This window comes from Ambystoma mexicanum, chromosome 2p, assembly GCF_040938575.1.
Source record: "Ambystoma mexicanum isolate Mex_15411 chromosome 2p, UKY_AmexF1_1, whole genome shotgun sequence".
Classification (NCBI taxonomy): Eukaryota; Metazoa; Chordata; class Amphibia; order Caudata; family Ambystomatidae; genus Ambystoma; species Ambystoma mexicanum.
In genome coordinates, this window is record NC_090923.1 from 1016223232 (window position 1) to 1016241462 (window position 18231).

Here is an 18231-nt window from a genome sequence, read left to right on the forward strand (position 1 = left end):
CCTTTAATACATACGTCAACAAGCCTACACGGTAACAGTGTATTTTAGGATTTCTCATAAAGGTCTTTTCAAACATTAATACAATGTAGATGAACAAGTGTTCTCAGTTCAGTATTTGAATACATTGTTCTTAACATATGCTTGCGGATTAGTTTCATTGGCACGAGTAATCCTTTACACACAGGTCAGCGAAGGACAAGGTCTCAGTTCACGACCCCAACAAGTGGCCTGCAGGCACGTTACATATTAATTACACACAGAGGTCAAGACGGCCATGTTGTATTTCGGAATGTGGCAAAAACGTTAGTTTGATCATCCCTCTCCATACAATGCTTAGCCCATGCAATCAAATCACGTTTCTTCTCTGGCGGTACAGTATTGCGAGTGACAACCCTTGAGCCTGCACCCTGACCGACTATGAGCTGTATGAGACCACGTGGAAGAGGGGGGGCAGGCAAATTCAATGGAGGTACTGTTGCTGGTGCAATAGGAAGAGGTGGAGGAATAGGTGGAAGAACACCAACTGGAGGAAGAGGAACATTAGGAGGAGCAGGAACAACAGGAACAACAGCAGGTAGAGCAGGAATAACAGCAGGAAGAGGCAAAACAGCAGGAAGAGGAACATACGGAGGTGGTGCAGAGGCACCAGGCCTTCGCTCATTTGACAATTTGTCAATGAATTCATTGGAAACATGAAGATCTTTAGAAGGATAGATTTTTTGAATGCCAAGTGAGAAAGCCCTATCCATATTCCTAGCCGACTCAGAATGTCTAACTTGGTCATACAACAATGCTTTTTCGGCATTCGTCTTGTGATGGCGCGCATGTTTTTCCCTACTTTTGAGTTTCTGTAACGCTTCTTTTTTCCAATTCTGCAAAACATCGAATGCTGCAGGTCTAGCCTTTTTCTTTAATATAATCGACTCTAAATACTCAAAACGGGGGATTTCAAAACTACCATTGATTGGCCACTGAAATTCGGAGGCATGTCTGGTTTGTCTGTGCCAAATATCATTAAACACTATATTTCCAATGCCATGCTTACAGTACATAGTACACGCCGGCGACCCCTCCTGTGGTGCTGGACGGCTAAATTCCAAAGATTGTCTATCGCTGCGGAATAACGCCCTGAAGCAGGTAGACAATTTCCCAGGCATATCAAATTATTGGTGTTACCTGGTCAATAATTGTTTCTGCAGAAACAATACGCCAAAATAAAATTATCAGGGTATTTAAAAATCGGGTCGCGACTCACCTGATCAATCCTAAGGAGGTCCGATCGGATTACAAAGAATCTTACCTAACTAATCCTACCTCGTGTTTGGTAATTTCGGCAAATCTGCCCGCCTCGATAAGTGGACCCTCGTCAAGATGCCGTTTCGGACCACAAGCTAATCGGCCAGGGATCGGGTCGTGCAGCGCTGCTGAGGTGTCACGTCTCGTTCAGAAGGGGCCCCTTATTTTGTCACACCGTCCGATCCCGGTCCGATAGCGTGCGTCAACCTTCGACAATCCGGCATCAATCTTGAGGGTCCCTCTTCGGGTGCCAACTGTGAAAACAGAATCAAAATATCGAGGCTGAGTACCCCAAAAGGAAATACACCGAAAACGGGTTACAAAGGAACATACAAAGATCTTTATTTTATACTGAACAGTTTCAAGAAAAGTAACAGATAGCTATCAGTCCTCAGTACAACACAACGAACTCCAGCGTGGTTCAGTGTGCTCATTGAGTGGCGATGTACATTAGAATTCGTTGCTCTTTTATACCATTTGCAAACATGATGTCCAACCCTACTGCGGGTTAATATTCCTCTAATACATTACTGATCTAGGGTTCATGCCGAGTTCACATATCTACATGCAACAGGTTTGCCTTTAATACATACGTCAGCAAGCCTACACGGCAACAGTGTATTTTACGATTTCTCATAAAGGTCTTTTCAAACATTAATACAATGTAGATAAACAAGTGTTCTCTGTTCAGTATTTGAATACATTGTTCTTAACGTATGCTCGCGGATTAGTTTCATTGGCATGAGTAATCCTTTACACACAGGTCAGCGAAGGACAAGGTCTCAGTTCACGACCCCAACAAGTGGCCTGCAGGCACATTACATATTAATTACACACAGAGGTCAAGACGGCCATGTTGTATTTCGGAATGACATCGTCCACCATTTTAACTCACAGGGTGACTTTACAGAGAGAACCTAAAATGGCAGATTTTACCTAAAATGGCGGCTTACATTGATTCTATGGTCAGGACCTTGCAACACGGATTTCTTCGCAAGTGTCTTATAAGCAGCTTGGCGTAGGCCAATATACATATATTCATTGCAATAGGAGGCACAATATAATTTCCCATTTGACAGGGGGAGAAGGGGGTACAACACACAATCAAGGGAGAACAAAGGGGGTGGAGGGCGCACATGACCATCAAGGGGGGCAAGAGGAGAGGGGGCTATGAGGGAGAACCATCAATCACGAGGGGTGGGGGGAAAAACACAACCATCCAGGAGTCAGGGGGGGCACACAAACCAAACGAGGGGGCAAAGGGGACACAAATAACAAGGGGCAGGGGGGCCAACACGAACCATAAGGGAGGCAGGGAGGACAAAAATAACAAAGGGGCAGGGGGGCGACATGAACAATAAAGGGGGCAGAGGAGACACACATAACATCAAGAGGGGCAAGGGGGCAAAACAAACCATAAGGTACATGGTTTACATACATGGTCAAATCATATCATTTATAAGATCACATACATGTCACAATTCAATACTCATAATAATTCTCTAAAACCAATAGTAGCCTTAATAGCCATAAAGCAAGGTCATCCACTATACATCACTTCCTCCTACGATTGCATGCCCTTCTATTGGTCCCTTTTCTCGTGTTCGCCAAGCTTTCCTTATAAATAGGGATAGATTACAAGCAATATCTAGAGAGGCTGCATTCAGCAGGTAGCAAAGAGCAGGCTTCTACTGAGTGAAGCCACTACTTACAAACAAGGGTATCACATTTTTTCCTTAGGTAGCACTAGGCTGAGCAACAAAATGAAAAGTGTGCTAGGTCTTCATGCCCAACTTGACACAGGGCATTTCTATTCAAAATCCCAGCCCAATCTCCTGCTTAAGACTTCACCCTGCTCAATGCACCCAAGGCATACTCTTGTAATGGGTGCCCTTTGATACTTAACATTTGACCAGACAAGATATACCTTAATTGTGTTTGTCAAAATGCTCATCAATTGCCTGTTTATTGGTTTCATCAATTCCTTTATCTCTCTGGGATCATTTACCCACTCCACAATTTTCTTTTTTAAAAGATGACCCGCATTATTATCCAGCATTAAAAGATTATTAATCGTACCACTGTTACATTCCCCAGCATTTTCTTAATGTTTGCTAATCAGTCAAATTGTCAACACTTTCTTTCCCCCCAATAGGTTCTTTATAATTTTCTATGTGAGCCCTTACCTCTGGCTCGACCAAAGATGCAACCATAACATGCTTGCCTCCAGGGCCAATAAATCTTCAAGAAACGGCAGATCTCTCTTGATGTGATGCAAAATGTGGGGCCCGGCACAGGTAGACCCAAAAGAGATTTCACAAAACGGTGTTCCTCTTTCTGCAGTACACCATTAGCCACAGACCCACAAATCAAAGCACCATATGTAATCACCCCTATAGTGCGTGCATTATAGATCTTTTTTATAATACAGAGTGGTTCCTGCTTATGCCATTTCATAAATCTGTGGATACCACCAACAGATAGTTTCATAACAGAAACCTGTTTCAGGATGTGTTCGTTCCCAGTGAAGTTCTCATTATATGTATATTTTGTAATGTACTGTGTAACTACTGTTTATTGTAACATGTTTAAGCGCCCGGTTGCCCCTGGGCCTGGTTTCTGCGCTTTATAAATAAATAAAATACAAATACAAAATTAAAGCGCACCCCAAGATAGTCAAACTGGTTCACTCTTGGGATCACTATCCAATCAAACATAATTTGGGGGAATTTGCACAATCTCCCCCGCAGTACCATTACAGCTGATGTGTTAGTATCAACTTGCAAGTCCAAATCTCTTATAAAAGAAGAACTTGTCAACTAAGATCTGCAATGCTCTCAGGGTCCATGCAATGAGGACTGTATCGGCAGCATAGATTAGGGCTGGGATTGACATATTACCCAGCCTTGGTATGTCAGTATTATATTTCAACAGATTTCCCAAGGTTATTAATGTACAGGTAGACTAGCAGGGGTGCAAGTGCACACCCCTGTCAAACCCCTGAATTAATCGAAAACCAGTTTGTGCAGTGGTCCTCACTACCAGAGCGAATACAGGCCTCATTTTCTCTATGCAAGACATCCAAGAAGCCAGAGGGGCCGTAATAAGACCTGGGGTCATGCCATAGTTTGTTCCGATTAACTTTATTGAAAGCAGTGCTCAGGTCCATAAATGCAAGGTAGATTGGTTCTTGTTTAATATTCAAGGAATGGGCAATCATCAAGTACAAATGCAGGTATTGTCCCCAATTTGGGCCTGAACCCCAATTGAATCGGGGATAGAATCTCATGGTTTGTAACCCACTCTTCCAATTTGAAGAGTAGACACTTCCCTTTAAAACTGGTTTTCAGGAGAGATATTGGCCGATATGATTGGGGCTTTTTGTACAGTGTTTTTTGTAGATGGGAACGATGATCGCTCTTAGCCGTTCCCTCAGTATAGATATTTATCTCAGCATCGCATTAAACATTTTTAAGATTGGACCCCAAATGGCACTGTTATCTTGATAAAACTCGACCGATATCCCATCACTGCCAGGAGAACGACAACTTTTTGCACTTTGTATAGCTTTTTGCACTGTTTGCGCTTTTAACTGCTTGCCTCACATCTAACATAAAAGCGATCTCCCAAGCTGTGTCAGCCTGTCAGCCCGGGGAAGCATAGCACCTCCTGCAGCAAGTGTTTCACCACCACTCTTTCCATGCCCACCCGTAGCTTCTTGTTATTGTCACTAAACCATTCTCGCATGATGGGGATCTGGTATGCTTTGTAATAAGTCCTAAGGTCTGGGAAGCCCATGCCTCACTTGTGATTAGGTGCAGCGAGCAGCTGGTGTGATAGACAAGCCCTTTTTCCCTTCCAGACAAAGGCTTCAGTCACTTGTTGAAGCACAGAGAAGAAGGAGTTGGGCAACAGAATTGGCAAGGCTTGAAATAAGTAAAGAAGTCTGGGCAGGGTCACCATCTTCAGGGTGGGAATTCGACCCAGCCAGGATATCGCAAGCAGGTTCCATCTCTGGAGGTATTTCGAGATGGACGCTAAGAGACCCTGAACATTTGCATAATATATCTCATCTAACGTGGGGGTGATTGTCACACCCAGATAGGTAGATGGCATATAGCAGGGGGAAAAGGGCCCTGTAGTTCATCTTCATCATAAAGAGAAATGACCATTCCACCTGGCCAAATGTCTTTTCGGCATCTAGGTCAAGGGGTTTTGCAGGCATGTCACTTTTTTGGGCCACCCTTCAGATGTTGTAAAAGGTTTGCCACCCAGCAAGAAAACCAAACTGCTCAGGGTGAAACAGCTATGGTAGCAATGGGTACAGTTTGTTCACAGGGACCTTTGTATAGATCTTGGAATCTGCATTTGTCAAAGCAATCGGGTAGTGGGAGCCACATTTGGTTGGGTACTTGCTGGGCTTGGGAATGAGAATTATTTTGGCCTCTTCCATCGACTGCAAGTTTCACCCAACGTCCCGAAAGTGATTAAAAAGAAAAGCTAGATAGGGGGATAATGCCTGCCTAAATGACTTGAAAAAACTGTGAGGGGGGTTATGGTATCACAAGCAGACACTGACACAAGAGATGCACGTTTCAAAAATGTTATTATTGGTTTTAGAAGGGTTGGAAAACTCCTATCTTGCCCTATAAATAAAATGGGAGTAATCTCGACCATCAAACAAAAAGAAAATACAGTCCTAGTCAGTCTTTAGTCAAGGTAAAGGGGCCTATACTAATAAACCTAAGACCTGCCCTCTTTCTAATACAATAAATGTGTAAAGGGGAATGTGTTACGCAAAAGGGAACAATCAGTGTTCAAAAGAAATGTCCCTTCCCCACACTTTGTAGCATGGGGTAAGGTGGCACACTTGGACCTTTCAACACACTCTGGCTTCGGACACAAGGGTGCAGTTTGTTTCGTGGACCAGGCCCACTTGGCCTTGCATGAAAGAGTTATTAGTTTGTCTGATAGACCTCTCGGCCTTCTCTCACTCTAGCCCAGATCACTTTGCAGTTTGAAAAACAGTTCAACAAAAAGTTCCTTTCCTTCTAATTACCAAAGTTCAATGTAGGTTTCCCTCTGCTGTGCTCAAACCTTTCAATCACAATTTCGGATCAAGATCCTCGGTACATTTCCAAATTCTGCAAGGCTTTATGTCCCACTCTAAACATTGAACGTTCTCTGTCATCTGGTTTTCATCCACAGTCCAAATGGCAGACGGAATGTCACAACCATGTACTACAGTAATATATACAGTGTTTTACTTCCACAGCACAAGATAATTGGAGCTCCATCCTGCTGACAGCTGAATCTGCTTACAATAATTCCAAACTCACCCCTCTCTCCACTTTTCTACTCATGGGATGATGGATACTGCAGTACCGTCAGTGAACTGGTGCAACAAATACAATGAGATGCTAAATGCAACCTATTACGAGCACAAACCAAATACAAAGTATCTGCTGACAGGCAACGGGTCCAGATCTGGAATAGAACACTGCAGACTGGGTATGGCTGCCTTGCATATATCTTCCAAGGCACCTGATTCCTTCCACACTATCTCCTGTGCAGTTTGGTCCTGTTCCAGTGCTCCAGAAGATCAATCCAGTTTCCTACCATCCAGCCTTACCTGCTTTTTGGGGGCAGATTCATCCCGTCTTTCATTCTTCTCTTCTGTGTAAGTGTTTGCCCGATTGTTTCATTCATTGGCATCCAACTGCTCCTGCTCCTATTGGTGGAAGGCGATCCGGAATACGAAGTTGCCAGCATTTGTGATCCTCATTATCATTGAGGGGTGCTTCAGTATTTGGTTGACTGGAAGGGCTAGTCACCATGTGAACGTACCTAGGAACCTGCCTTACATCTCCAACCCCCCGTCTTCTTAAAGTGTTCCATCGCCTCCACCGTTGGAAACCCGGTAGTCAGGGATTGTGGTTGGGGCATGCTATCACGTCGCTGTGAACTGATCCTCTTGTGGCCTCCATAGAGGCTTTGCTGGTTTCTTCGTTCCTATCTGTCTTACTCCTGTGTACTTTGTTTGCTGATTCTTGGGACTCAGTTCTGCTCCTCTGCTACTTTCCTGTTCCCGTTTTCCCTCTCCTGGCCCATGTTGCCATGTATGCCTGAATTGATGCCATCTTCCTTCCTTGGTTGGAACAACTCCTCTTGGTGTTATTAATGAGATTATTGGTAACCTGCTCTCCTGGATTCTTCTTGACCTTGGCTCCTCCGGGACCTACTGTGTTCGTCTGAAGCCTTGCTGATATCTCCAGTAGGAGTTTTTCCCCCTTTTGGGGGTTTTCCTCCAGTCAGGTCCTACTCGTGGATCCATCTGTTGCCTGTGTTCCCCATTCACAGAGCGCCGGATGGTGCTTTTTTTGGGACAGGCTATATCTCTTCAAATCATGTAGTCGTCAATGAGAGTCGGTAAGTCCAGTTAATGACACAAACTAGGTGTTTATTGGGAATCTCAAGCTAGGACCTTATTTGAATTGCCAACCTTACTAGTAATGTCAAACCGGAACATTAATGTGAATTTCAAATTTGCGAGCCTATTGGGAAGGTGAAGCTTACTGGGAATATGAAACTGGTAGTGCACTGTGAATGTATAGCGTTTGACATACCATGAGATGATAAACTGTGACATACCCTGACATGACATGAGCCTGAGTGCGTGTGTGGGTTAAGGTTGAACATCTTGACGGCGTGTGTGTGTGTGTGCGCGTCTGATTGTGCGAGAGAAAAGAAGGAAGTGGGTGGTTGAGGGGGGGTGAGAGTAGGTGCTACTGTCAGTGAGAGTGGTTCTGCATCTGAGTGAGTTAGTGAGTGTGCATGTGGGAGGGTGTGTTTGTGATTGTGTGAGCGACAGAGAATGTGAGTGTGAGAGAGCCGGTAAGAGTTTTCATTCAGAGTACACTGCACTCTGCAAGTGACATTACGTAATTTAACAACTAGGCATAATGTAGACTAATAATGATGTGTTAACTAGGTTAATATACATATACAAGGGTAACATGGAACACTATCGATATACAGAAAGATCATTGAAAGCGATGGAATACTGAGAGCACGAAGTGGGAACAACCCAAAAGAAGTCTTTGAGACTTGGAGAATGAAATGCAAAAACATTCTATTGCAATTATCAACGAAAAAAGAGACGTTGGAGAAAAATCCCAATGAAGTAAAAAAAAAACTATGGACAATGGACTGGATTGAGACTATAGAGCAGCGAGCAAAGCATCTATGCATGAAAGAATGCCCTCCGGAAAGTAAGGCACTAAATGAAATACCTAAGTACTTACAATCTTTTCCATGTTCTAGGAGAAGACAAATCTTTCCAAAGTGAAGACTGAACTTATTGCACACGATGGAGGTTAAAAACATGAGAAGGCAAAAGGGTGAGATTATAAATTCCAACTGGCGATTTTGTAATCATGAGACTAAGACGTAAAAACATCTTGTGATCTCATGCCCGAACTTGAGAGATTTGAGAAGTACATTTTTGGGAGATGAAATAAGGACATTTTCGACTTATAGTACTGATGATTGGTGGAAAAAAATGCATGAAGGAGAAACCGGGAAGCTGACCTTTGCAATGACATTTTTCTTGAAAGAATTGGACTCCTTGTTCAGTGAGATGGAGAAGTAAAAATTTCAGGTCGAAGTTATAATGCGTCTGGAAAAATGTGTGATTTTTTAATAAAGTTCGTAACAAACTGTAATAAAATAAAAAAATATATATATATATAAGACAATGGGGGAAATATGTATTCACCACTCTGTGGGATAATAATGTCTTCTGTCATTTCAGCACTCCAAGAGCTATGGGTGGGTAGTGCTGCCTTCCAGTGACATTGTCACTTTGCTTTTACGTATATTATGAGGACTGGGAAGATAGAGGCCTCGTTCCTGTTCAGCCTAGACTGTCATGACTGCGCCTCTCACGGCATTCCCATCGCTCTCAACATTCTCCTAACAGCGCTTTTCAAATAATGTTTTGTCCTTTTACAGCACTGGTTGAAGTTTCAAGATACAAAACGGAACACCCGCTGAACCTTCCACCGCCGTCCAACTGTGGGAACACTCACAGGGGCCATATGGTCAGCACCCACCGCTACATCACGCTCCTTTGCCGCTCGCTTCCATGATCACTCCTTTCGCAGCACAGACAAGGCAGGGTGCTCTAGATCAGAGGTCGCCAAACAGTCGATCGCGGGCGACTAGTAGCTCGCCTGAGCCTTTTCAGTCGCCCGCGCTGAAGATACCGAAAAATAAACATTTATCCTAAGTTATATTATTAATGGTGCATTTTGCAGCTATTTTCCATGTTCAGGATCCGAACCCTGGTCGCCCCAATTGCGGGCGGGGAGCTTGGCTGCTGTGCTACATGGAGCTGCTTGTGAATCCACTGACAAATGTCAGTATCACGTTATGCTTCTGCAGGCCGCCTGTAGTACCACAGTTGGCCTTGTGCGCCCCCACGACAGTCTTGCTTAAGCAAGCTGCTCTTGTTTGCCAGAGATGTTGGAGGGGCTGGGGCAGGATCAGGATCATTGTGACCACGCAATGAAAATATCACAGTAGCCGCTCGCCTGGAAATGTTCAAAATAATATTTAGAAATGGTACAATTTCTTTTATGTGGCTTCTTTCCAAATTCCACATTGTACATTTCCACTTTAAATCACTTCCATGACACAGGTACACCCACTTTTAGTACATTAAGCGATCCATAGACACGCTGTACAGCAGAAGCCTACCAGGGTAGCTCAGCAGGTTGACAGACCGATGCTGAGATGTTATATATTCAAAACTACAGGTTAATTGTATGACTTTTTGCAAAGCCTTATAAAAAAAAGTGCTATACAATGTGTTTGGCCAGGGTATGGGTTGGGCTGGTTGCTTGCTTATATTCAGGGCTGAGGTGGGGATATTTCTGCCCCTGTAGTGAAAATCAAAAGTTGGCACCCATGAACCCACAGTTTAATTTTCTAAAAACTGCTATCAGCATAACAGAAGCATTTATTTGTGATTAACCAGTTTGACAAGCATTTAAAATCGTTATAAATATAACTTGTACTAAAACACAGAGGGGCGCCCAAATAATGATAATGATGTGTTATTTATATAGCGCCTTAATCCAAAGCGCTTTACAGAGCACATATTTACATGCAATATCACCCAACTTAAATTGGTACTCATTTATCGACCTCAGAAGGATGAAAGGATGTGTTGGCCTTGCCGGGACTTTAACCTGCGACCTGCAGATCACGCTCAGATCGCAGCAGCGAGCGCTCAACCCGCTGAGCTATTGTACCGGCAAATAACGGAGTATGTGTGGTGTCTGACAAAAAAACATTTCAAAGAAAACTCGTGAATGCAAGCAGCATTTTTCAATTTGGAAATTACTTTTTTTTATGGAAGTGTGAAATGCACATTTGGAAAACAATAGTGTGCCTAGCATGTAGAAAGCCTGCATAAAACGCAAAGGAAGGGGCACAAAAATTGCAGGATATTTGTGTGGAAGTCCAACAAATATCTGTCTTTTTGAGACAGCTACTAATGAATAATAATGCAATAAAGAGGTTTTTGAAGTTCTTAATATATTCGTGAAGGCATATGCTATTCCATCTGTTTAAAGAGGGGAAATAATGGAGCCAAAAAAAATGTGGTGAAAATTCTGAGGTTTCTAAATATCCCCACCCCGATATCGCCCGCTAGTAGCTCTCCACTGTTGGCTTCCACTACAAGTAGCTCTAGCTAACGTAAAGGTTGGAGACCCCTGCTCTAGATCATATTGCCGGCAGGGGAATGCCGCCGGTGAAAAGACTGCCAGTGACATTCCCTTTTTTCATTTTTTCCGCAGGAGGCAAACCCTCCTCCACCCTGCTTACATCTCTCTCCCAGACCACCCAAACCTCTGCCTTTTATATGGATGGTAACAGGAATGCCACAGCAGCGTTCCCCCCAGTGGCAGCCATTCAGCCACTGTAACAGCCTGATATGGCAGATTACCTGATCAATTCTTCTGTGAAAGCTAGACTCCAGTTATGCTTTGATATTGTGTTTGCTGGACCGTACTGGGTGGATATGATCCACCATGCAAGTTTGAGGCTGGAGGAAGGGTCTTTAATGGAGGACGTCTAGCATTACCCTCCGATGCGGTCCTGCAAAATCGTTGTTATTCCAATTAGCACCCAGGCACAATGTTTCGGGAGCTAAGAGTATTTATTTTGTGAAAAGAAAATTGGCAGCAGAGTTCAGTACCTGTGTTTTTGCATGAAACAAAAGAAGCTCTTACTAAGATTGCCACCAGAAAAATGGCGGCTGCGCCCTGGGAGCAGCCTAGCTACCTTTTTTATGCTTGCTAAAGAGGCGGGGTGAAGACAGATGGTAGCAGCTCTGGTGCCGTCACATACAGGGCAACACTAGAGTGAACAACATTTCCAAACCAAGACCCAGGACTTTCTTTTCAAAGTTGATGCAACACACGTAAAAGAAGGACACCAAAGGCTAAGCCATAAAATATATATGCCAAGCAGCAACGTCCAAGCCTACAGACTTCAGGGCATATTACACGGCCCATGGTAGTGGCCGTGTAGTTATGGTTAAGTTGCTTATCCCATAGGAAGAGCACTTTTTGGGTGGCTTATAACTTCGCTCTCCCTGGATGAATTCTCACCAAACTTTGCACAAAAAGTATATGGCCCACTCTGAATTTGTCTGCAAGGTATAGTGAGGTTTGGTGGAGGGGGGCAAAGTTATAAGGGGGGTCCCAAAATTTATTTTTTTCCCATAGAGTGGATGGGGAAAAAACTTTGCTCACGCCTACAGCTTAAACCGCTGGACAGATTTGCATCAAATCTCCGGCAGGAGCAGCGGCTTGGTCCTGAAAGCGTGCTTTTGTAAATTTGGTGGAAATCCGTCCAGTAGTTTTTTTTAAAACAACCAAAAAGTAGGTCGCAAAAAATTAGTGAAATCTATGTCCGCTCCGCAGACACATTTCCCTGTTCACTCCGCGGACAGGACACTGATTGGCTAATCGGCTCGCGTCATGTCCGCGGACATGATTGGCTGGGGTGAAGCGTGAGGTGCGTCACATTGTTTTGATGCGCCCGTCATCTTAGATCCATAGATATCCACGGACAGCGCGGCATCGTACAGGGGGCAAAATACTATTTTGGGGAGTGTGTTGGTGTATAAGAGTGCTTGGGGAGGGTGGGGGAGTAAGAGATGGGTCAAATGCTGTATTTGTTTAGGTGGCAGGTGCCCCTGATGTGTTTGTCATGTCTGCGGTCTTCACGGATGTCCACGGAGATATAAAATGCACTACTGGATATTTTACTTTAGTATGATATTGGTTTTGGGTTGTTAGTAGAGCATTGAATGTAATTAATATGCTGAATAAGTAGCCCATATACTATAGTTACATTGTTTGATTCTATGTGTGTGTAATGCTGCGGTCTTGCACCCAAGACTCTAGGCCCTGGCCACAACCAACGCAGCATAACAGACACATAGAATCAAACATCCATCAAATATCCACACATCAAAGGTTTGTGTACTGTTTGATTTGTAGAGTTTGCATGTGAAGTTTTGGCTAAATCATGCAATGAAGATTGTAGAGTTTGGTAACAAGCACTGCAGTATAACATATCCATGTATGTAAACATTTTGGATTGTGGTGTATGGTTAGATTGATGTTTGCTTGAATGGTTGTGTTGTGCAGCAGTATTTGTGATTTGAATTATTATATACTTACTGTTTGACTTTTTGTGATTGGATATATTTTTTCATGATTTGAGTAACTGGAGCAGATATTCTTTTTCAATTTCTGTGATAAAAGAAAAGATCATATGTTAGTGTAGGTAGTTCATAATGAGTTATTGCATTGCATAATAGACATTTCTGCATTATTTTGACCCTTATATTTAGTACTTTAGAAGTACTATATTTCAAACCAGTGCACTGTGCAATTTGCTCAGTTTCTGTGTTTGTTTATTGAATCATTGGGTCTGTGGGAAAAGAAATCAATGCTGGATTAAAAAAAAAACCTGGGGGGCGCTGTGATGCACCGAACAAGATGGCCGCCTAACCCCAGAGCTCTGGGACCAGCAAGCGCCTGAAACAGAAAATCCTGCGGATAGACCGCGTTGCCACAAAAAACAAAGACTGTGGAGGGTGTCTAAACCCCTCCGACAGACAGCGGTGCAAATTTGGGGAAAATTTGCCCACCCGCCGTGGAGATATACCATCTGGAGGCTGGCACAACTCCGTCCAACAGCTCGGCGTCTTCGCGCCATATTCAGGCCTGGGGACGGATGCTGCCGAGGCCCCAGGAATCTTCATTTTGTTCGCCGCCTGACCGAAAACCCCTGTGTGGGGTGCACCTGCAGTGGCGAGACTCCTTCCTTTCCAGCGCTGACTGCGGCTGGGGGCGCCCACAGCCCCTGCGAGCATTAAGGGTCAGAGTGGGGGTGGTCGTGCAGACCCACACAGCCCAGAGCCCGGGTCTGAGAGGCCCCACCCCCGGCGCTCCGCGGCCCAGCACCTCCTGATCCTCCTCCAGACCTCGCCCGCTGTGATCTGCTGCTCGCTTCCCTGTCTTGGGGATGGGTGGGGTGGGCCCACAGGGCTGAGGGGCGTTTGAGCCCGTGGCCCCTCATGTCCCGACACTGCACCAGTGAGCCCCCTCGAGGACACCAGCTGCGGACCCCCGCTTCCCGGCTCTTCACCCTGTGCCTGCCCGCTCCCTGGTGCTGGGTGAACGTTGGGCAGAGACCGCCTCGCCTATGCGAGACACCGCCACAACACCCCGCTGCCTCAGGCGGGATGCCAACAACTTGGGTCCTCCACCTGGTGCCGGGTGGAAGCGGGCCCACGGTTCCCCCATAGCCCCGTACCATCCCACGGGCTCCCTGACACCTAGGGGGACTCAGAGAACAACGATCTCCAGCACTAAAGGTACGTGTATCTTGGCAATACATGGGGCCCATACGACCTCCTATACGCCCCAAACAGCCCCATAGCCCAGGAACCACCTCTCTTTGGCTGTACTTAGGGCTGGACTTCTCCCCCGCAAACTGCATAAACACTTGTCCTCAAACTGGATGTAATCACTTGAGATCAGCAACATAAATTACCCAGTGCTGGGCAAGAGACTAAGGAGGGGAGAACTTTCTTGCCGGCCAGACCCAACACTTAATCCTTACCCCCTGCTACCTAGCCATATACCGGTGAAACTGACAAGCTGTGACAAACACTCCACTGCAACCAGGTACAAGCCTCACCGATCAGACACCCAGCAGTAACACATTCAGCAAGTCCACCCCCAATATGGCAGGAGGGGCCAAAAATAACGACAAAAAAGGGGCCCCATGGATGCCTTTGCTAACTCCTCAAGCCAAGAACAAGACATTGAACCCGCAGAAACCTCTAAAACACCCACCCCAGACACCCCTACACAAGAAATGGCCCGTATGGAAAGAGGGTTTGAGGCAATCAACACCAAACTGGACGATATAAGGGAAAATATAGCCTCCATCCGTGCCGATATAAGGAAAGTCAACTCCAGGGTCACTGAGGCTGAAAACAGGATTTCCACACTGGAAGACACAGCTACCACGCAGGGCCAATCCATGGAAAAAATAAAAAAAGACGTCAAGACACTACAGAATAAGTGTGAAGACTTAGAATCCCGCTCGAGGCGCAATAACATTAGGGTGATCGGGGTGGCAGAGCCCAAACCCAATCTCCCCATGGAACAATTCCTGGAAGACATGCTCCACTCCTTATTCCCAGATGTGCAGTTCTCCAAGCAGTTTCTAATTGAGAGGGCGCACAGAGCACTTACCTCCCTCCCAAACCAGGGGCACCACCACGGACAATAATAGCAAGGCTCCTCAATTACCGTGATCGAGATCTGGCGCTCCGGCTGGCACGCGAGCGAGGACCCCTCTCCTTTGAATCTAACCAGATTCACATATACCCAGACTTTTCGACAGGGGTGCAGACAGCCCGAAGATCCTTTGACCAAGTGAAAAGAGCACTGAGAGACCGCAAAACGATATATGCCATGATGTTCCCGGCAAGGCTTTGTATCCAACATGCGGGTAAGACTCAATTCTTTGATTCACCGGATGAAGCTATGACCTACATAGAAAGGTAAATACCGGAGATACTCACAGGAACCTGACCAACGCTCCGCCAACTACCGGCCCTAACAAGTCACAGATCCCACCACTATAGTTGGCAGATAAGATGGCACCGTGCCTATCCGCATAAACACTAAATTACAGTCCCGGATACGAGGATGGGTCACGCATCCCCTCACTCCTTCCAGTTTTTCTGCAAGATGCAAATGGTTGTTCGGGAGACACCGCCCATTTGGGGGATGGTGAGGGTGGGGGTGTAAAGACTGGAGGGGGGTGTCTGTACTTCTGCACTCTATATGGTAGAGGAGAGGCACAGAGGACCCCAGGCAAGATTCTCTATTATTGGTGCGTGGTCAAGCAATCAAGGCCTAGCTTCTCAGGAGGTGATGCAGGCTGGTTCTTAAGTACAGTGTAGTCCCCAAGCACCCACAAAGGAATTTCCGCACACAGTATTGGTTAAAACACAGTCTTTACATAATTCATATTCAAGGTTATGTACACTATCACAATAACTCACTTTGTGCTCAGAAAATCAACAATGGTAAATATATACAGTTCTACAGTGGTACCACAAATATTATCATATCTCATTAAAGTGCATCAACTATACTGTCAAAATGTCACACAGATCAATAAAGAAGAAACCAGCAGTAGAGAGAGGATGGGATTCTGCGGCAGTCCCCGTCTCCGGACGGCAGCCTGTCGTAGGTCTGTCTACCAGGGGGCTTTGGCAAAGATCAGCTGGTGCACGATGGTCCCTCGTAGCTCGGGAAGAGGGCGCCTTACCAGGTCCTCTCTGGGTCAGTTCTTGGAGACACAGCAGCTTTCAGATTGTGAAGGAGAGCAACAGCAATTCTTCTCTTCCAGCAGGGCTTCAAGGTTAAGCTTCAGTTTCAACTCCAGTTTCTCTTCAGCTTCTGACCACGAATTCTAGCAGTTAGAGGCCCCCAGATATACTAGTTGATCTCCCATTCAATCTGCTGGGTCACACTCAGGCAACCAAGTGTGACCGATCGGTCAGAAGGGCATTAATGCAGGTAGACATCCAATCAGGTGCATAGTGCATTCAGGCCATTCACTCCTCTCCAGACACTCACAACAAGTTATGTGTATTGGGACAAGTACCCAGCCATTCAACACTCCACACTGCATTCATACCAGTTTCGGGTAGGGCTGTCTCAGCCGTTGTGTCAAACACCAGATACTAGACACCCACAACACAGAATGTGTGTTCGTCACACACTCCATTCATCCAGGTCCCACCCACAGGGTGTACCCACAACATACAGTCACTGGGAAGGCTTCAGCCAGTCTGGCCTGGACTTCACAACAACACCCTATATGGAACTTCCACCCAACAGCCGGTCAGGGGGAAGGGACAGAGTCAGGGCTTCCCAGGACTTTGGGAAAACAAGGTAACAGGCAATAGAAAGCAAGAGGCCACGGGGGCCATCTTGTTTCCTATCAGGAATCAACTGATTCCAATGGCAAGGCCTGGGTATCCCAAAATGGAGGATACTCAGAGGACCTGTCAAATTCAACATGGAGCTGCCACCAGCCCATACCCTGCTCTGCCACACACAGGTGTCCAAAATCATCAACACACAAGAATGTGAAGAGACATACGTCCGAGGGATTCAAACTACCTCAAGACCCAAGGACATATGGGCCCCGCTCAGATCATACCTGCTCGCTAAGAACTACGAGCACCGTAATGTCTCCCGAATTATACCCTTTCCTGATATTCCTTCCTCACCTGCCTTGCCCCCTCCTTTCCCCCCCTCCCCTTCCTTTCTCCATTTACGTTCATTTACCATCAAAACCCTCATACTACGCTGCACTAAATGTATGCCATGACTTTATGTGTGACATGTGCTTGCCCTCACAAGCGAGAATGTCAGTATTAAATAAAGTTTAAAAATAAAAAATCCCTTTTTTTGTTATGGTACAATATATTTCTTTCTTTGTTTTCAGTGCTTATTTGTTGTTTCTTGCTAATCTTCTATCTGTTGGCTTGTTGCAGATTTGTGGGGCAGTTTGATACTTGTTGGTGTATTCTAATTGTTTACTTCCAATTTTATGCTAATCTTCTATCTGTTGGCTTGTTACAGATTTTTTGGGGCAGTTAGATACCTGTTGGCGTATTGTAACTGTTATAGTTTTTTATTTATACTTCCAAGTTATTCATCTATCTGTTGGGTTGTTGCAGATTTTTGGGGCAGTTAGATACCTGTTGACGTATTCTAACTGTTTATTTCTTGTTATATTTTAGTGGTATTGATTTATCTGCTTGGTGGTTGCAGAATCTTGGGGCAGTTAGATACCTGTTGGCGTATTCTAACTGTTTATTTCTTGTTATATTTTAGTGGTATTGATTTATCTGCTTGGTTGTTGCAGAATCTTGGGGCAGTTAGATACCTGTTGGCGTATTCTAACTGTTTATAGTTTTCTAATTGAAGTTTTGTTAATGTTTATGCACAGAGTAGTTATTAAATTTTTGTATTAAGAATATTAAATATGCATTTATAAGATTTGCTGGTAATCTCTGCTTTAGAGTAATGGTACTATCATTACATTCAAACCATCCACAATTCTTTTTTTATATATATGCAGTGCAGTGACCTGCATTGGTTGTGGCGCCTGCGTGGTAGATTATACCTATTGTTGTGAAGGTTTTCTTACCAAGTGATACTTGACCATGTGTGAATCCAGTCAGCTTGCAGTTGTTTTTGGTACCATCTACATTGTAATGTAAAAGCATTACTATTACGTATTTACTAT